We start from the raw sequence: 21,722 nt of genomic DNA, 5'->3' as shown, positions 1-21,722 counted from the left end.
CTCCAGAACTGTGAGAGAATAAATATCATATGTTTAAAACAACCTGGATTGTGTTCATTTGTTTTGGTAGTTTCCGAAAACAAATGCACTCTGGTGAGATGATGAAGCCAGGTGAAATCCAGAAGAGGAAGGAGAGCTCCTGATCCCCTTAATGGTGAGTCCCTCATGACTAAAGTTCTGTCCAAGACTCTTGCTCTGCCTCCATGTCCAGTGTTTGTGGCACTTCATTTATATGATCTTCTGTAAGTCATGAGTCTTCCACTGAGTGGTGATCTCACAGAGAAGGTTAAACTAGGCAGCAGGTACAGAGATTGCCCTCATGGTGTTTTAGCCAAGGGAGCACTGGTTTTCCTGTTAACTTTGGTCAAGTGTTTCTATGTGGCCTTTAAGAAGAGGTAAAGGGGAAATCTCTGAGGGATTTTTGCCTTTACCAAACTGGGCTGTGAAATGGGAATTTTGAGATCCACTGAGCTCTTCTGAAGCTCTCTGACAAAGGTTAGCAGGAGAAAAATCCCAACCCTCCATTGAATGTTAGAAGATACACTTCCATGCAATATTTAATAATTCAGAGGTAAGAATGATTTATAGGAATTCCCATTTCTCTGTGATTATTCTTCCCAAAGGTAAATTCCCAAGCAAGACCCACTATATACTTAGGCTTGATTAATAATTCAAGTAATAGAAGATTTCAGAAAATTTGATGTCCATATTTAGGATTCATCAACTTAAAGAAATCTTAATATGAACGTTATTTATAATATAACAGAGAACGATAAGAACTCGTAACTTTGCCGTGGTAGTCACTGATGCTGAATGGATCTTGCCACTAGTAGTTTCTTTATGGCTGTGCCATAAAGCTCTGTGCTGTTTTAAGTCATCAAGATTATGTGCCATAATCTTAAGCAGAACACAGAAAAACAGCTATTGCTATTTAGTTATTAGGCATAAGCACAAAGGGTTAGGAGCTTCTCGGGCATTACTCATTGACAATAATCTGTAGCTTGCTATGAACAATGCTGCATGCTGTGCAAATATAGCAAGACTGCCTTCATAAATAATGCCAGAAGCACTAGTTGTGCCAAGGCAGTTAGAATATATCAATAGCAAGTTAATGTGTTAGGCCCCCAGGTTTGCTTAATTGTACAGGCTGACTTAGCCTAGGCAAGTGAAGAGAACTGCTTTAATTCAATGCAAATTTTGGAGTCTATCATACAGCCCTTCTCCCCGCTGCCTTCCAGGCTTAAGATAGATCCTTCTAATAATGGTGCAATTTCCTTGACTCTCACTGAATTTTATCTTCTTACAATATACAGTAGTGTTGTCCTTATTTTCGTGATGGGGTTGGAATGGAACGTGTTTTCTCATAATTATCCTCTACCAGTAACAGAAATAGATTTTTAGCCTGTCCAGAGATGTCAACATCTGCTTATTTTTAGGCTGTTTAAATGCATAGGTGGCAGGAGTGTAAACCTTTTGCTCAATGTATGCAAAGTAGCATTACTCACCCACCATAGCCCTAAGATAGGAAAATGAGATATAAGATTCTGGGGAATCTTCCCCAGAATGTGACCATGTAGCATGTTTAAAAGATAAGAGGTTTCCATAGATTACCCAAGACAAGTGTGATTTGTTGCAGAATCATTCAAAATGACAATGTGGCAGGCACAATAATGACCCTCCAGAAGATGTCCATGTCCTAATTCCTGGAACCTATGAATATGTTACATTACAGGGCAAAAAGAATGTTGCAGATGTGATTAAATTAAGGATTTTTAGATGAGCTTATTTTGGATTATCCAACTAGGCCCAACAGAATCATAGGGGAGGCAGGAGAATCAGTGTCAGAATGATACACCATGATAAAGATTCAACTGGCCATTGCTGGTGTTGAAGATGGGAAGGGTCTATGAGCCAAGGAATGCAGGCAGCCTCTACAAGCTGGAAAAGGCAAAGTAATAGATTCTCCCCTAGAATCCCCAGAATGAATGCAACCCTGTCAATACCTTGATGTTAGCCCCATGATACTCATGTTAGATTTCTGATCTCCAGAACTACAAAATAATAACTGTGCTGTTTTAAGTCATCAAGTTTGTGGTAATTTGTTTACAGCAGTGATAGGAAACTAATACAGAATAGATAATAAATAATTCATCCGTCACCTTTATAAGAAGGTGACCAAGTTCACTCATTCAGTTACATTGAGAAAATATTTACTGAATGCTCACTATGTACCAAGCATTGTGCTTTGGCATATGATCATTCATTTATTCTCAAAATACTTATTTAGTGCCTATCAGGCACTGTTCCAGAGGGTACACAGAGGAATAAGATGGATAAGATCCCTGCTTTCTCATAGCTTATGCATTTGTTTAGGAGAAAGCAAATGAAGGGCTAGTAAATGAATAAAACCACTGCAAGTTGTTACAGAGAAAATTAAATTAGGCTAGGTGATAGAGATTAATTTGGGAAAGCCTACTTTAAGTCAGCTGGATAGGGAGAGCCTCTCTGAGAAGGAGGAGGTGACATTTGAGCTAAGACCCAAAGGACAAGAACTTGAGGGCCTTGATATGCTTAGACATGGACAGAGGATGTTAAAGAAAAGAAGGGCAAAGCCTCAAGGCAGACTTGAGCTTTGCAAGTGTGGGTAACTGAACCGGGCATGTGAATGGAGAGTGGTGTGAATGGAGAAAAGGTTGTGGAGAGACAGATCACTCAGGGCTTTCTGGGCCATGATAAAGAATTTGGGTTTTATTCTAAGAGAAATGGAAAGCCAGTGGAGGCATTTCAGCATTGAGTGTCATGAGCTAATGAATGTTAGTTTTTTAGATGACCTTGAAATAATTAAAGTGCTTTTGTAATATTATTCAAATGCTGAACTTAAAGTGAATTTAGAGATCAAATAGCTCAATCCTTTCTTCTTACTGAAAACCGATGCCCACCGGGGGTAATCACTTGTCTGGAACACAAATCTGTCTCTTGTCTTTAGTTCATATGCTTTTTACCATACCACCCACCACCTGCACACAATTTTACTAGTTTTTATTCAGTACTGACCTTCTCCTTTCTTCCTCCTCTTAAGTGAAATCACTCGGGACCAAGATTTATTATACAAATAATAAAAGAATTCTCACAGCTCATGGAACTGGCCTTGGAAATTGGTGAAAGACTCCATGAGAAATAGACCCTGTATGGTGTTCTTTGTGCCCTTCTATTCATGAATGGATTATTCTAGGTCATTCATATTATTCTACGAAATAAGTTGTTTCTAGTAACAACCTGCATAACCTTTGATTTTTTCCTTTTTATTTGCCAAAGAGAAAAGGATTAGCACTGAAAATTGGATGGTTGGCAGTTGCTAGGCACCAAGCAGACACTCAGGAAGTGGCCATGAAACACAAGAAGATTTAAAAATAAGCAACCATTTTAATCTTTAACCACAATTCCAAAGAAGCAGGTTAAGTTATCTGATTACTGGTATTCCCCAGACATTTAATAAAAGAAATGGGATAATATTTTTGAACTTGCTGTGTTCTGACAGTTGTGTCTACTTAATATTAGTTATTAATATGTTTGTCAGGTTCACTAAATTTATAATGTTCAGGTTTCATGGTTGGAACCATGGACAGTTGTCTGCAAAGCAAAGTAAAATTGATGCCATTTAAATTTCAGTGAAGTGAATTTGAGTGTTACCTTAAAGAGACCCTTGTAATCTGAGTAGAAATGGAGTAAATAATTTATTCATTCCATGATCCCTGGTGGTTTTTTTTTTTTTCTACCTTCAGGGAGAGCTCCATGCTCAGAACTTCACCCTTCTGACCCTCTAAGCTTGTTAACTCAGACCCTGAGATGTCACCAGCTATATCCCTTTCTTCCAAATCATTCCCTTTGCATTCGTGGTTCTCCTGAAAGAAAGGCACAACTTCTCCCCTAAACTCTGTGGAGCCCTCGTAATCTCTGTCATAAATAATATCAGCTTTCTGTGCTGAATTCTGCATCTACCGTCATAAAGTACAACAATGAATGAGGTAGACCTAACTCTATCAGGAAGAGCAAGGACCTGATAATGTGTTACTATGCAGAATTAGCAACGCAGATTGAGGACACAAGGCAGCATTATGCAGTGGTTGAAAGCACAGCCTGCAAAGCCAGGCTGCTTGGGTTTGAATCTTGCTTTGCCATTTGCAAGCTATAAACCTTATGCAAGTGACTTCTTTGTTCCTATTTTTTCATCTTTAAGAGGGGAAAATAATGGTGACTACTTCATTGTTACGAAGATGATTAAAAAGGGTGCCGATTGTAAAGCTTTTAGAGAAATTCCTGGGATAGTAGATATTATGTAAATTATTTGGAAAATAAGGAAAAATGCAGAGCTTTCAACAGAATGATCTTTCATCAGGTCCTAGTATTTTGTCCACTTTCTTCTGCCATTTTCTTAAACTACACTTAGAAAAAAGAGCTATTTGTTTCCAAAAGGCAGACCTTATGAATAAAGAAGTAAATACATCATTCCTATTTACAGCAAGTCAATCTTTGCTTTGCACAGTTCCCATACACATGAATTTCAGCTACCATGGTTTATCAACACCAGTCCTCTAACAACATGGTTCAAATTTCAATCACTATGGCATATGAACTGAGTGAGTGCATACAGTACAAACTTCCTGCTAGCTCTTCCATCAACTATCATTATGTCCATAACAGATAAGCATTATAATCAGCAACAAATCATGTCACTTTTAAAATTTGTCTGTGATCGGTTAACAGACTGCACATCACTAGTCAGTTCACATACAGACAGCAAAGTGTGTAGTTGTGTTGTTTCCTTGTCTCCGGGTGATAGACCTAAAGTGACATTTTACACAAACGGATAATTAACAGAGTGAATTGGCCAATGATGAGAGGCCAGTGAAGAGATAAGTGATAGCCAGTTGAATGAACATAAAGGAACTATAGAGGAAATGGCCAACTGTGGGAATGTTGGCATTAGCCCATTTGATGGACTGTAGACATGCAGTCAGAGAAACTTGGTAAAAACATAGAGAAGGTGAACTTACCAACACAAGCGAGGAAAGTGATTGTGACAAAAAGATGAAGCCATCCTCAAGAAAGTAACTTCTTCACATTAAAAGAACTCCCAGAGTTGTTTCACAATATTGAAAGCACACAGGCTAAAATGTTTGAAGCTGATCAAAATGTAGAAAGCACTATGACAATTCCCCAAAGCAGGAAAGATGCTCCTTTGTATCTTAAGTTATACAATGACAAGGAGAAGCCAAGTACTGTTCAAACAGCTCTTGATGAAAATACAGAGAAATAATTTTAACTCTCAATGGCTGTAATATTTTTAATTAACATGCACTAAGTAAATATTATTTTTACTCTTTTTTTTTTTTTACATTTTCCTATACATTTATAAACTAAGAGAGTCTTAAAGTTTTGACAAACATTTTTAAAGGTCATGGAGCAATTGCAATTTTTTCCATCAGTTATTAAGATTACTCTGTATAGTGTCATCTTGCATGGCCATGTCTATGGTCCTGCACTACCATGCAAAGTGAGGACTACCAGTACTATCTGGGGGGCAGTCCTAATTGAATAAATGGTGTAGGAAAGATCATCTGAGAAAAATTATTATGCTGTTTAGGCAAGAGCCTTGGAAACAAATAAAATTTTTTTTCAAACATGGTAAATTATACTATCCTTGGGATGTTTTTTGATCCAACTTTAATCACTATTAAATAGTTTCACAAAACTTCATCTATTTGGATTATTCAGAACCAAGGATTCTCTAAATAGATCAAAATACCTGAAGTCTGCATTCTCATTTCCTGGACCTATATTTTTCACAGGGAAGGAGTCTTTTTCCTTCAGCAGTTCAAGAGAGCGTGTCATTGGACATAAATTATATGCTCAATATAGAACTTGAATTGTGTAAGATCCCACACTAAAGGGCACTGAATGTCAATGTTCATCTGAAATAACACAGAAAGCATTATAGTCATTTTCTCCAACTTGAGAAAGAACACAAAACTTAAAATTTTCTAAGTAAGGATCAATTTTATTTTGATATTTATAGGCTCCTGATATTTTTAAATTGAAAATAGGCCTAAATAATTTGGTCATCTGTTTCCTATCCATTTAAATATAATAAATTGTAGTTAAGAGTTTGTGCACATTTGAAGGATTGCTCATATCCTTAAGATATAAGAATCCTTAAGAATGTTCCTTCTTAATTCAGGATCTTGTAATATTAACCCTGCCCTTACTCAATTGAGCCCCAGTCAAAGAAAGATTTCCTCTACATTTCTTGGAATGGAGCCTCCACTTCTGTATCCTCCCCTGAGAGAAAGAGATAGTACTAGAGTCATAAGAAAATCGTCTGATTATTACTCTTCAAGCTGCAAGTGGTCAATAAAACTTAAGGGAATCAGAGAATTCCAATAGAGTCTGGGGCTGTGGTTATTGACACTTGTTGCCTCATATCCTCTTTTCCTGATACTTTCCCCTGGGGAGATTCTCAAGATTAGTTCCAGTTACACTTTGGCCTCATGCCACTTGAATTCTCAAAAGTCAGCTAAAAATGACCAGAATATTCTACATTCTAAAACATAAAAAAGCACACGGGAAATGCCTACAATTGCAAATAGCTTTCAATCATAACGTGTCCATTTCCAATCAGAGGAAGGGAAATGCAATAAAATATATTTTAGCATCAATTTAATAGGCAAAACCCAAAAAGTAGACATCAAGTCTTGTTAGTAATAGTGTTGAAAAACAGTCTTTCACAATTATTTGCTTCTGGAAGTGTAAATTAGTGTACTTGTATATAGGAGGATAAACCTGTATAAACATCAATTTAGCAATGTCCATCAGAAGTCAAAATGGGGACCCTTTTTAGTCATTAACTTCATTTCTTGGACTTATCTAACATCTTGAACAATTTTGAAATGATGTGTGTATAAGAACATTCACTGCAGAATCATAATACTAAACAATTGAAGGTACCATGTAACAGGATGTTAAAAATTACATTTCTATTAAGGTGCCAATAAAATGATTTTCAAATACTAAGATAGTTCTAAGATGAATTTCCTTTTGCAGGACTTAGAAAGAAAATGTTAGAGAAATGGTTTTTGGACCTATTAATCCAGGTGAAGGATTACAAGAAAGGATCAGAGATTGGCGAGAGGATCTATACGGGCATTATTTCTAAGAGAGAGAAGGAGAGATACAATAGCATTCCTGGTTGGGTGCCAGAGAGAGGACCACTCAGAAATGTGTTCCTTGAAGTTGAATATTACAGAGAAGTCGGTACCTGGTCATGCCTAAGAAAGCTCAGGTGCCCTGTGGTAGTACATTGAAGTGGCTGTGTTGGGGTCAGACAGAACTCTGTTTGTTAGAGCAAGGCATAGGTATTTCCTATAGACAGATGTAGCCTACAGGATAGTAGATGTAGTAAGCAGAATAATGGTCTCTTAAAGATGTCTATGTCATAATCCTTGGTACCTGCGAATATATTAAGTTACATAGCAAGGGAATAAATGTTGCAGGTAGAATTAATGCCGGTGATCATCTGACCTTGAGGTAGGGAGATTATCTTGGATTATCCTGAACCCAGTGTAGTAGAGAGTTTAGATCCAGGAGTGTGCTGAAATATAATGAGCCTCTGTCAAAAGGGAGGGAGAGTTTGGAGTATGCCTGGGTGTGTACTACTCAGCTGACCCCATCTACCAGGATTTGTGTGAGAATCCCAGGAAGAAGAGGAAGTAATAGCACACTCCCACACAAGTTGTTGTGGGGGAAAGACATTCCTTCACTTTAGCAAGGTGATTTGTTTGCGTCAAGGAGACAAGACAAGGAAGCAGCAGTGACTTCAGAGTAGTCAGGAGCAGGAGCAGGAGCAGGAGAAACCATGGTGACCTAGGCAGTGCACCAACAGCCCATGGCAGGGTAGCAGAAAGCGTTAGGGTGGCAAGCTGCAACTGTGACACCAGAGACAGGAGAGACAGAGAAGAAGGAAGGACATGAAAACAGGAGTGGCTCTGACAAAGGAGCACCATTGACCAACCCCAAATCAAGGGATTCATCCATCCACACATTCAGAAACACATGGTCAAAACCCATTTGACCTTCCTTCGTGAGTCTGGGGAAATTGGGGGCTCACGGAAGACAGGGTATGGCCTTCAGAAACTCTGCTGGAGGAGGCAGAGTTTAAAAAATGTTTTTTAAACAATTCCGAGCACTCTTCAACTCTCATTTAGTGTGATTTGGACAAATACAGATAAAATTAAAACAAACTCAGACCTTAGGAAATGAACTGTTTTACTTTTATCTTCTCTATCAAGAGAAATAATTTTCACATTAGGAAGAGTAGAGTCACTGTGGTTAAGAAAAACACCAAATAGCAATACAGGTGAAGAGATGATTATATCATATATCTTTTATAATAATAAGTTGCTGATATGATTATGGTCATTATAAATTGTCTTCAAAAACTTATGGAAAGTAGAGGTGGTTCCTCAGAATTTTTTTTTCTGTCAGTTTTCTTGTTTAAGTTTTCTAAAAGGAAAAAGATCTATTCTGGGGTCATATCTGTGATTTCAATGTTTAATGTTCTTTCAAAAAGGATTATGATTATAAGGATGCTTTGGGATCACAAAGAGCTGACATGGTTTCACCAAGACTATGTAATGTGATTTGATACTCTTGAGAAGAGTATATTTGTCAAAGCTCTAAACTTCTTCATGAAGAGATGGTGAATTATGACTTTAATCATAGTAATGTAACAGCTGCCCGCAGTCTAGGTATTTGGCCCTGTGCTTTTCAACTTTTTTATCTATAAATTGAATGAAGACAAAGACAGCCTATTTATCCAATTTTAAATGACACAAACATAGGATTCTGAAAGAAAAACATTTTCAATAGGGTGAAATGATAAGTTAAAAATTAGTGAGATGCAATGCAACAGAATTAAATATAAATTACCATATCTATATTTAAAACAATAAATGCAAAGAACAGATTTGGGGAAATTTAATATAATGAAAATCAATGTAAAGTTTTAGTTGGCTAGTGCAAATTGAGTGCCTATGGATAATGAAAAGGTTTATGAAATTTTGTTTTCCGTAAGTGAAAATTTAGTGTGCAGAATGAGGAAAGCAAAAGCTCACTGTTCTCTGAAGAGCATAAACCCTAACAAAATATTGAATTCAGTTTTAAAGATTTTACCAAGACACGGACACATTAGAGCAAAATTATTGAAGAATGTCCAGAATCAGAGAAATTAACCTGGAAAATAGAAAACTCTGGTAACACACAATAGCTGCACTTAAATATTTCAGAGATGAGGTCATGAGGAAGAAGTATTAGATTTGTTCTCTAGATTTCCTATTGCAAAAATGGCAACATGGTGGTGAGTTGATTGCTAGGACCTGCGGTGGTGAGAAATGAGGCTAGAGAGTACAAAGTGTCCAAAGCGTGGAGAAGTTGCCACACTAAGAGGGTGGATAATGAGAAAATACAGAAGGGCTGTATGCAGTGGAGAAACAGGAGCAAGTTTGTGGTTTTGGAGGGTCTCTTGAGCTGCGCTGGGAAAGCAGGGGCTGACATCTAAAGAAGATGTTGAGAAAAATGTGCTCTCTATGAATGAGGTCTGGATAGGGTAATGTCCAAGACTTGTAGATTTTAACTACAAATGTACAACTTTGGAGAAAATCAAAGCACTACTTAATTGCTTTTCCAGAATTATCTTGTGGTCACAGTTACTCTTATAATGAACAGAAAGACAAGGTTTATATTTCCTTGAGAAAATTTCAAAATTCTAATCTAGAAATAGCTCACACAGAAATACAGTGAATGAGAAAAAGGAACACTGTAATAAATTATAAACTGGAATTTAATTAGCAGGGAAAACTAAGCATAAAGCAATTCAAAATAGGCTTGCTTGAGACAGGCTTTGGTTTCTGAAGCTTTAGAAAATAAGCTTACTCATACACAGAAAAAAATGTGGCATTGAAATATTGTTACCATCATCATCATCGTCATCAACTAGAACCTAAATCCAAAAACCTCCATGAGCACTACCAATATGGTATATTTTTTTCCTTTCAAGTAGGGCACAATAAAAATTGAAGAGATGGTAGATTTAGAATAGCCAAGGCTGTTTCTCTTTATTGGATCTCTTTGTTACTTGCTGTAAGGAAAACTGAATTGTAGAGACTAAAATACTAAATTTTGTTAAGTAGGATCTACACTTCATCTCTCAACTAAAATCACATTGCTGTTGGATTGTACTACATGTTCTTTATTAGCTTTACTAGTAATATCAGTGAATGCCTACATGTATGTGATTTTTTACAAGCCTTTCGTTTTTACAAGCCAGCAGGGGCCTGGGTCAGCCAATATTTGTATACCCTACTGTGATAACAAATGGAGGTAGAATGGCATAGTAGAATGAGGACTAGATTAACAGGTTCAATGGAATGGAGTCATGGTTAAGCGTGCATACTCTGGAATCAATCTAAGTGTGGTCAAATCTTGATCCTGCTATTTACAAAAGTATGTGACTTGGTATGAATTATTCAGTCTTTCTGCATGACACTATTTTTCTATCAAATGAGCTGTTGAGTACCTCATAGGACTGTTGAAAGGTTAAAATAGTTGAAATAGGTGAAGTCTTATAGCTGGGCCTGGTGTATGGTAGGTAGTCAAATGATGTTAGCTATTATTCTTACTGCTGGCTGTGGCTCAAGTAGTTATTATGAAGATCAAGATCATTAACTTCCTTGAGATTCAGTTTCCTCATCTCTAAAATGAAGGCTTTAGACTAGATGCTAGCAAATGATCCTTCCAGATCTCCTTAGTTAATAGAATCATAATTTCTTTTTAATATCTTCATTTATCAGTTATATATTGAGTGCCTATTATGTACAAGGAAGTATGCCTTGGAATAATGGGTTATATGGACATTTTATTGACCTTCAAGAGTTTACAAAATATAAAGGAGATGAGACATAAAGATGTAATCCCAATTAGGCTCTATGGGGCAACTTTTGTGTGCTTCATTCTGTGTATAAGTTTCAAAGGCAGCAAGAATGGGAAATTAGGCAGAGGAGCATTTAGGTAGAGGCAATATGGAGAGCCAACATATGAAGGTAGGAAAGCACAAAAGTATTTAGGAATGGGACATACACCAATTTAATGGTGAAGATTTCCCATAATAAGAGTAGAATACCAGGTTGGAAAGGGAAGTTGTGCCACATTGTAGAGCATACTGAATGCCTGTTTGGGAACCATGGATCATTCTGTAAGCAAAAAGAAGCTGTTAAAGATTTCAGAGCTGAATCAAGGTCCTGGTAAGAGGAGTGAGAAGAGAATGTTGGATAAGGAAGAGAGAGTAAGAGCTTCATAAGAGGTAGTAAAAAGCACTATTGACCTGGTGATTGGCATCCTTCTCATTAACTTCCTTGACATTTACCACTTCCTTGGATCTCTAGTCAATCCCAGTTCCTATGCACACATTTCCTTCTACCCTCTGATGTTCCAGCTGGAGAGGTCTCCTTTCCAACGACCTGAACTTTCCATCACTTTCTTTCCCTTTATGATGCTAGGAAGAAATGGGAAGACTGGCTGCATGCATCTTTGCTTTTGCAATGGTTCCTACCTCTGGTGATGTACATTAAAGGACCCTCACCTCTGTGAAACTTATACTTTATTCAGTCACCTACAGTTATGTTTAGGTGCTAATACAAGTAAATTCAGACATTTTCCTACCTGGGGCTTTTGCTTTGAAGCCTTCTCTGCTCTTCTGCTCTGGAGAACTCAGTTGCACAAAGTTGAAATGCCATAATCTTTCCCTTTTTCCTCAAAGCCTTATGCATAGTCAAATTCTACATAGTCCTCTTTCCTTTGTCCTCCCTGGTCCTACAACCCCTATCAGACATCCAGAGATGAAGACATAGAGCAACAAAAGGAACATCTTGCTTCAAATCTTACCAAAACTAAGAACATGCAGGAGGAGGAAGAAAGATTTGGTAATCCCCTGATTCTTTCTTCCCAAAGGTTCCACTTGGCCAACCCTGAGCATGGGTTTGCTGAGCATTGCTGCAGAGGTTCATTTAGGTCCTTGATAGAACTTCCATATCTGTATTTCCTGAGGAGATTAGAGTGAAAGGTCAGGATGAATGGAGCATGAACTTTAGAATTGATAAACCTGTCTGAATTCAGATTTTAGATTTGCCATTTACTGGTGACAAACACTTCTCTAGACTTCTGTTTTCTCATCTGTAAATGGGCATAAATCACCTGACGGGGTTGTTTTGAAAACTCAGTGAAAGGATATAAACAAAAAAACTACCCTGTAATAGAAGCTCATTAAATTCTACCCGCCCCACTACTTCCTGGTAGTGATGGCCTCTTCCCCCTGTTCTCACACACTTGCTGCCTTGTGGTTGGCTTGTTACCAATTCAAGCTTGTGGCAGAAAAGAATCTATTACCAGTTATTCTGATAATTTCCTGAAATATACTATCTTTAATAGTAAAATAAAATATTTTATTCCTTATTTAAAATGCTTCAAGCATTTTATGCTTTTGAAATACTTTTGAATGCTTTAGAAATCAAAACATTGCAGTAACCACTTACATAACCCCTTTTCTGCCTGATCCATCCATTCTTTAGAAGCTGTCGCCTCCGACATGTCTTTTTTTCCTGACCTTTCTTCCTACCCCTGGTAAAATCAGCATTCCTCTGAAACTTCTTTGGATCATCCATGCATATATCTCTATTTCAACATATGCCTCAAGATAGTATAATAGTGTCTGACATATCTGCCTTCCTTCCTGGACTGAGAACTCCTTATGTGGTGTCCTTTGACATTGGTTCTTCCTCTTGGACTCATTATGCCCTTTTCTACCACAGACTAAGCATTCAGTATCTTCATAGCACCCCCTTGGCTTCCAAGTGCTCATCTACAACAACCCTTGTTTTGCCATAATCTTCTAGAAGTTTCTTCATGTTTTTGATCATTCTACATTCATCCACCTTAAAATGTTTCTGTCCTGTGACCCAATCCTAATAGCTAAGCTATGTAAGTGGCAACCAGCTAATACAATGAAACAATCCATGCCAAAATGTTATTAAGCAGGGGTTTGAAATGCACCTTATATGTAATACATGGTATATACTAATATTTGCCTTAAAATGTAACCACTGAAGTCTCTATCAGACATCGAACTTGGCTAATGAGACTCTTTCCCTCTTAAATGTCATCATATATAATGGGGCTAGCTCTGGAGCCAAATTGCCTCAGATTACATTTCTATTACTTTTTAATTGTATCATCTTGTTAATTTCTCTGTGTTTCATATATAAAGTGAGTTTGCACATACATATATAAACTGGGGATAAAAAGAGAAGTTACTTCATAGGGTTGTCCTGACGCTTAATTGATTTAATACATACAATGTGGTTAAGAAACGTACCTGGCATGTAATAGGCCCTATATAACTATAAAGGCTATACCACTCTACACATGAGATGCCTGACTATAGACTTGCAATTTGATATAGCGAGAGACCTCACTTAAGAAAATATTTTCTTAAACTCGCCATTCCTTAGCCACAAATTACGTAGGACAGAGAACTTGAAGGGGGATATATTTACATTAATCCCATTTCCTACGACATAGATGATAGATAGATAGATGATAGATAGAGAGATATAGATAGATAGATTGATGATAGATAGATGATAGATTGATAGATAATAGATAATAGATAGATAGGTACACATATTACAAACACATACACACATATGTACTGAGTGTTGTGCTTGAAAGAACACTGAATTAGGAATTAGATGATTCATGTTCATGTCTTGATACCACCACTCACCAGAAGTACAACCAACAAAGCCTTAGAGTTCTAGCTTATCTCTAGAAAAATAGAACTGACTGCCTGCCAAACTCACAGGATGTTGTGGAGACCAAATAGGTTAAAAAATAAATCCACTGGTAAATTGTAAAGTGCAATACAAACAGGAGGCATCCTACCATTATTCTGTGAGTTTCTCCAGGAAAGGGGCAGCTCTTATCACAGTATTCGTCAAACAATAAATGTTCACTAGTTTTGTGCAATATGAATTCTTAAGGAGAGGGCGCTTGCACCAGAACGAGAACTGATGTGAATAGTAAAACAGAAATTTTAAGTTGTTATGCATTCTTTTGTTTCCATAATGTTTGAAAAGAATTGTTTTCAAGCATAGGGAAATGTTTAAGGGAAGCTTTTGCTTACAATATTACCCGCAGTAATTTTCTGTAGTCACATGAGTACATGTCCTTCTTCCCCTTGTGGTTGGCTCTGGAACTTACTCACTTCAAACTATTGCAGTGTCCCAGAGAGAACAGTGCTCAGCATATGCTTGTTGAATAAATGAATGAATGGGCAAGTAAAAATTTTCTATATTCAGCCAAATGAACAAACTCAAAGTAATTATAAAAATCCTACACCCATTACCTATTCATTTCTTAAAGATTTTTTGTTTGTTTTGATTTTTCTTTAAAGAAGACTACTATAAAAACAGCAAGTCTTTCTTTAGGCTGGTTGTCAAGAAAATTCTTTCATATCAATTTTGGTATTAACAAATTCACAATGTTAATTACTGCTTTCTTCACTGTGATTTGTTTACTGCTGAAAATCACAACATACCAAATTCTTGTCCGCTTTAGTCCCCTGCTAACATTCACAGAGAATTAGATGCTACCTCAGAGATATGTGTACATGAGCCTTGGTTAATTAAGGAGAGAAAAAGGTATTTGTCAAATTTCTTGTTGAGAGCAAAAAAATAAAACTATGAATGACATCAAATATCATTGATTTAATCAATATTGGTCATTTTCAAACTCAGTAGATAAATCCACCCTCCTAAAATCACTTGAAAATCCAGTAAATGTACAATGTACAATTGCTTCCCATTATGAATTTACTTGAAACTGGCTTCATGTTTAAAATTGTGGGAGAGAACTTCATGGATCTTACCTAAATTTTCATGTGTAGATATATAGGACTAAATTTGAAAGTGTCTTTTCCAACCAAAAACACAGCATAAATTGAAATAATCGTTATCTTCTCGTACAGTGAGGTCTTAGTCCACCATATGAGGTTCTTTCTGAGCTTGGGAATTAGAATCTAGACTAGATTCTATTTTATATATATATTTTTTACCTTAATACTTAGAAAATGTTATTAGGTTTGTAGCTGCTCTTCTTTGAATCTACTGTGAGAATTCCTCTGGGCACTATGTCTTTTTCTCCATTCCCAAAGAAACATTCCAAGCCATTTCAGAGATGTTTCCTCTTTTCTCTGTCACTAAGCTTTCTTCCCTTCAGTCCAAATAGATTTTATGAAATCAAGATTGCAAAATCTCTATTTGATGTGTCACTCCCATGCTCAAAAATTTTCATTGACTTTACAACTGTTTATGGAATAAAATTCAAACTCCCTCACTTGGAACAGGAGGTGCTCCACGGTTATGGCACCTTTGTTTAATCTGTGATATTGTCTATTTGTATGTACTGTTTCATGCACATATGCTTTCTTGCTTCATGTTATTTTATGTCATTCCCCCAAGTTAGAATGAATGACCCATTTCCAGCCTATGGAAATCCTTTAAATATAAGTTTAACTTTCCGGTTCTCTGTAGCTCTATTCCTGACCACAACGCCCAGAAAGAAATCTCTCCTTTCTAAGAACTTGTGTTAAGTCCTTGTTGAAATGATTCTTACCATCTTGTAATATAATTCCTGGGAAGTGTTCTCTATGTTTATTTCCTTAAGGAATATTTGTATGATCGTGATTATTTCTTCTTCAAACATTTGATAAAATTTTGTGAAGCTATTCAGATCTGGATTTTTTTTTTTTTGCTTTTATTTTTGTGACATTTTAAATTAAGGATTCAATTTCTTTAATAGATAATAGGGCCATTTGGATTTTCCATTGTCTTATGTCAGCTTTAGCAATTTATGTTTTTTAAGAAATTTGTCCATTTCATCTAAAGTGTCTAGTGTATTGGTATAAACCTGTTTTCTCAGTGTTCTATTTGGAGTCTATCTATTTTTCTGCTTTTAAGTTCACTGATCATTTCTTCTATAGCATCTAATCTGCGTTTAAGCTCAACCAGTGAATTTTAATTTTAGATATTGCATTTTTCAACTCTAGAAATTCCATTTGTTTTTTTAATAGGTTTAATTTCTCTTCTCATTTTGTTCACTATTTCTTTTAAATCCTTGAGTATATTTATAATAGCTATTAAAGACCTTGCTCACTGATTCCATCACTTCAATGATTTCTGAGCCTATTTCTATTGATTGATTTTTTTCTTAGAGTTATGGGTCTTATTTCCCTGTTTCTTTGCATGTCTAGTAATTGTTTTTTTACTAGATGCTAGACATTTTGAATGTTTAATTGTTGAAATTCAGGATTTTATTATCTTCCTTTAAAGAGTATTGAGTTTGTTTGGTCAGAAATCTACCTATGTGGGAATCAGCATGATCTTTTCAACATTTGTTTTTAAGCTTGGTTAAGGCTGGTCTTGAGCATGTTTTTTTGTCCAGCTAAATTAGGCCATATGCTAAATCATGGTCTTTCTCTGATCTGACTGTTCAGGGTGTGCATCAAGGTCTCTTACCCTGATTGGTTGGAGCCAGAATGTGGTCCAGCTCTGTGCAAGCTCCAACAGTTGCTGAATTTATACTTCCTTGGTGCTTATCTCAACCTTGTAAAGTGTTCCTAACATGGACAATTTTTTATTACACTGAATCTCAAGGATAGTCCTGTGCAGGTTCCTGGAGCTCTTGCTGAGTGTACTTCTTTCTCTCCATTGTTCTATCCTGCTATTGCAAATACCCCAACCTCTCCAAACTCTGATTAGTGAGATCTCTGTGCTTTGCATGGATTCCTCCTCTTGCCTCTGCTTCTGCCAGAAAACACAGGTCATGGTAAGAAAGAGCTTTTTCTTATTTCCATTCCCAGATATACTGCCTTGTGCTGCCTATTGTCCAATGTCTGAAAACATTATTTTATATATTTTTATATATTTTATTTAGCATTCTAGTTGTGTACAGCTAGTCCAGTATCCATTGGCCAAAAGTGTGGCTTCATATTCCCAAAATACAATTATTTTAATCAGAATTTTTCTTAATTTGAAAGAATTTTCTTTTAGAAATCATTTTTTACATATAGCATATACAAACACTTTCATTTTTAAATGCACTTATTCTTTTGAATAAGTTATTTCTGAGTCATTTTTAGAAATGATGATTTGATCCATTGATAAAATTGGTGCATATTAAATTTTACTGGTCACAGCCTCTGCAATCTACTATACTAATCTGCTCTGGCATAGTTTACCAATGACATAATTACGGGTGAAGACAATATTATCATTCAGTCCTCATCTTATTTAATTTTGAAACTGTTTTTTTCCCTTCCCTTCTGAATCATGACTCTCTCCTGATAGTCTTCCTTCCTATTTAAAAAAATGCAAGACTGTTGAATCTCAGATCTGTACCTCTGAAACAAATAATGCAATATATGTTTAAAAAAAAAAAGAAGAAGAAGAAGAAGGTAGCGGGAGGGGAAGAATGAAGCGGGGGAAATCGGAGGGGTAGACGAACCATGAGAGACGATAGACTCTGAAAAACAAACTGAGGGTTCTAGAGGGGAGGGGGTGGGAGGATGGGTTAGCCTGGTGGTGGGTATTGAGGAGGGCACATTCTGCATGGAGCACTGGGTGTTGTGCACAAACAATGAATCTTGGAACACTTCATCTAAAACTAATGATGTAATGTATGGAGATTAACATAAGAATAAAATTTAAAAAAATAATAAAAAATAAATAAAAAAATTATTCTTTTCTAATTTCTCTTCTTCTAATGATAGCTTAAGTGTTTGTGTTCTCCAGGGCTCTGTTATTAGGACTTTTTCCTCCAACTAGGCTCTCTCTGGGCAAGCTCATTACTCTCCGGGTTTCAACAGTCATCTATGCTGTTGACTCCCAAATCTGACAAACGAATCTTTTTATCCATCTCAGGCCTCTCTCCACTGTGCTTGAGACCTATGTGCCTCAATTGTCTACCACTGAGCTATGTCTCATACTTCACAACATGTCCCAAACTGATCTCATCATCTTCTACCAACCTGCCTTTCCTTCCACATTCCTCATTTTAGAAGTTCACCAGCTGTTCAAGAAAAAAGCCTAGACTTGTGTCTTTCTTTCATCTCTGATGTATAATCATCACTACAACCTATAAATTATGCCTTTGTAAATCACCACTTCTCTAGTTTTGATTCAGGCCCTTCTCATCTCTCACCTTGACTATGGCAACGGTCTCCTAATATGTATTTGTCTATAGTTTCAGGTGCTCTCAAGGAACCCTTCACACTGCTGTCACTGTGAATATCCACAGAAATTCAATTATATGTGAAACTCACCTACTCAAAATGTATCCATTTTCCCCCTTACCTATGAAAAAAGGACAAAATCCAACTTCCAGAATATGGCATTGAAAGACATCTACATTCTGTCTCTCAACTATGTCAACTGTGACCCTCTTCCTATGCTGTAGAGAAAGCAAGATAATCATCATAAGTAGCAAGGTGCTTCACCTCTCCATTCATGTGCTACTCTCTGCCTGAAATATCCTCAAAATTCCTTTAGTTTTCTTCTTCTTACCCTACTCTCTCCCCTAGTATAAATTCACATAGTAGGTCTGTCAAGTGAGCAAATAATGGAATAAATGATTCAGTAGAATTACCATGAACATTCAGAATAGACGCTGAAAACCAAAGCTTTTAGGTTTATTCATATATGAACTTATATATGAATGTAAACATCACATTTTTACATTCTGTTAGAATTTTAATAGTAGTTCTACTTCCTTAGTTTCAGTTTGGCCCAATAAAAACATTTTGACAATTCAAAGAAACTGAGAAAGAATATTTTCACCTACTTATTATAAAAATATTATTCTGTTATATTTAGTTGATTTTAGACCAGAGAAGACAATGGGATCACACACACACACACACACACACACACTACTATTTCTAAAGAATACTTTGCCAATGGTGATTTATTTACAGCTCTTAAGATCATTCTGGAGTCCTTATTTTCCATTATCTTGGGATTAAAAAAAGCAGAATCTCTGCTGGTGGTAAAGTACTTGGTTACAGTAACGGATTGGTATTATATAACTTTATTTTAAACACGTTGGCGGAGAATTTGATCAGAGGAAATGGAAGAACATGTAAAACATAATACCTTTCTCTTCCCCATCTTTCTTTTCTCTTCATTTATTAGTAGCTATACTTTTCACTTTCTCAGAAATTCTTTGAGAATAAATATCTGGCATTCCTTGACATGAAGTTTAAGACCTTCATTTCAGAAGTTGTAACATATGCTGGAAGGAAAAGCAGATTTAAATAATGAAATAATTTTTTTTTTTTAATTAAAGGCCTCCCTCCAACTAATCCACAGATTAAGTATTAAAAAATTCCAAAAGGGGAAAACATAGAGAGATGCCTAGGGGACCAATAATATCAAGGAATATTAGTATTCATTATCAGAAAGCAGGTAAATGGGGGCACCTGGGTGGCTCAGTCGCTAAGCGTCTGCCTTCGGCTCAGGTCATGATCCCAGAGCCCTGGGATCGAGCCCCGTATCAGCCTCCCTGCTTGGCAGGGAGCCTGCTTCTCCCTCTCCCACTCCCCCTGCTTGCCTGCTTGTGTTCCCTCTCTCGCTGGGTCTCTCTGTCAAATAAATAAATATAATCTTTAAAAAAAAAAAAAAAGCAGGTAAATGGAAAGTAACTGCAAATGGACAGGTCACCTGCTTAGTCAGTTCTTGCTAGGAACATATTGGCTATTCAAATATCAAATTTGGAAAGAAAGGTATTCTCATGGGTCAGTTTGAGCCATCTGGAGAATCACTGATGTGCCCTCAGCACACTGTTAAATTATAATTAAAGGCAGTTCTATAAATTCAGAGGGAGATAGAGAATAAGGGTGAGAGAGGAGGAGAAACAGGAAAACACTCGCCTCCTATTAGTTACATAAGAAAGATATTTGACTGAGCATTTGGTTCCAGTCTGCAGTTGTGTGGAAGAAAGAAAAAGAAATTAAGAGATTCTGGTATGGAGACCATTCCATCACATTAGCTGAACTATAAGTTTAATGTGAAATGATGATTGTTGCTAAGCTATAACATTCAATAATATGGGCTGCAGGAAGGAATTGGTAAAACTGTGAGAGGGACTTTTAGGGCAAATACAGTGAACTTGGAAAGGGGGAGGGGAAAGAGAACAGACTACCAGCCCCCTTCCTTTCAAATAGTGTTGATTTTTTAAAAGCACACACACAATAACAGCAGGGAAATTTCTAAAATGAATGAAAAGACAACTTCTTATGATAGACTGGCTTACTCCTTGATGAGTCATGAAGTCCTGTATTAAAAATGAATAAAAGTTATGATACTAAATCAGATTTTTTGCAGCAGTGTTTTCTTTCTCAGACAAATCTTCATTTTACCAATTACCAGATTCTTTCAGGTGGGATAATATTTTCAAAACATTCACTTCAAGAAAAAGAAAATATAAAATACAGAAGTATGAAAGTGAGGCCATAACCTCAACAAGAATCACCTTGATAAGAGCATGTCTCTAATTGTGCATGACCTTCCTCTTACTTTACCTTTCAAACCAGACTCGCTGTTAGGGTATCTTAGTAGGATATAACCTCTAGCATAACAAATAACTGTAACACTGACTTGTTAATTGCATATCCTAATACATTTTCATAATTATGGTAGTTGTGAATCCTTTGCTTTTGGAAGGGATTGAGAAAAGGAAAAAAAAAGAGAGAACACTAAAAAACTAGCAGAATATGATACAATCCTTGAGCCAAATGGACATTTGTAACTATGGTTAGTGGGGAGAACAAAGACCATTATAACTTTGTAATAATAGAAGTAATTCTCATTGATTGTGCTACTTACTGAGCAACTGTACTACATGTTTTGCATACATTATATCCTTTAATATAGGTAAGTATCCTTATGTATGCTTTACAGATAAAGTAACAGGTTCAGAGAAGCAACATGGCCAAAGGAGCTTGGCCAATAATTTATGTAACCGAGATTCAAGTTCAGCTGATTCCAACCTTGAGTTCTTGCCTTTATACTACATTGTCTCTTCTCTGACTCTCGTAGATTGTTTATAATGAGCAAGTATATTATAGTAAATAAGCAAAATATGATAATAAAATTTAAGATAAAATTTTAACATCAATAGCAAAACTAATACATTAAATTAATATATTATTTTACAGTTTCTGAAAATTTTTCTAGAACTAGGATTTTATATTATATCATTTTATAGTTTTCGAAACATTTCACACACCTTAGATCATTTGATCTTTATAATATTCCAGTGATAGAGGCATAGCCATTATTATCTTTACAGATGAAGTAACAGGAACTCAGATTAAGTGATTTATCTGTGGTTCCCAAACTTGCAAACTGAGATTTGGATGCAGACAGTAAGATTTCCAGTCACAGGTGTCTTCTCATTCTTCTGGTGTCTTGGGTAGCATAGGCAGGCTACTGGTATAGATTCACTTACAGCTCAGAGTTTTACTATGAATTCCCTAAACCCGCACCGCTAAGGTATTT

Source organism: Mirounga angustirostris, unplaced genomic scaffold (assembly GCF_029215605.1).
Source record: "Mirounga angustirostris isolate CCGP_5_RB_7025 unplaced genomic scaffold, mMirAng1.0.hap1 SCAF_8, whole genome shotgun sequence".
Lineage (NCBI taxonomy): Eukaryota > Metazoa > Chordata > Mammalia > Carnivora > Phocidae > Mirounga > Mirounga angustirostris.
The sequence above is the reverse complement of the archived record's forward strand: the minus strand, read 5'-3'. Positions refer to the sequence as shown.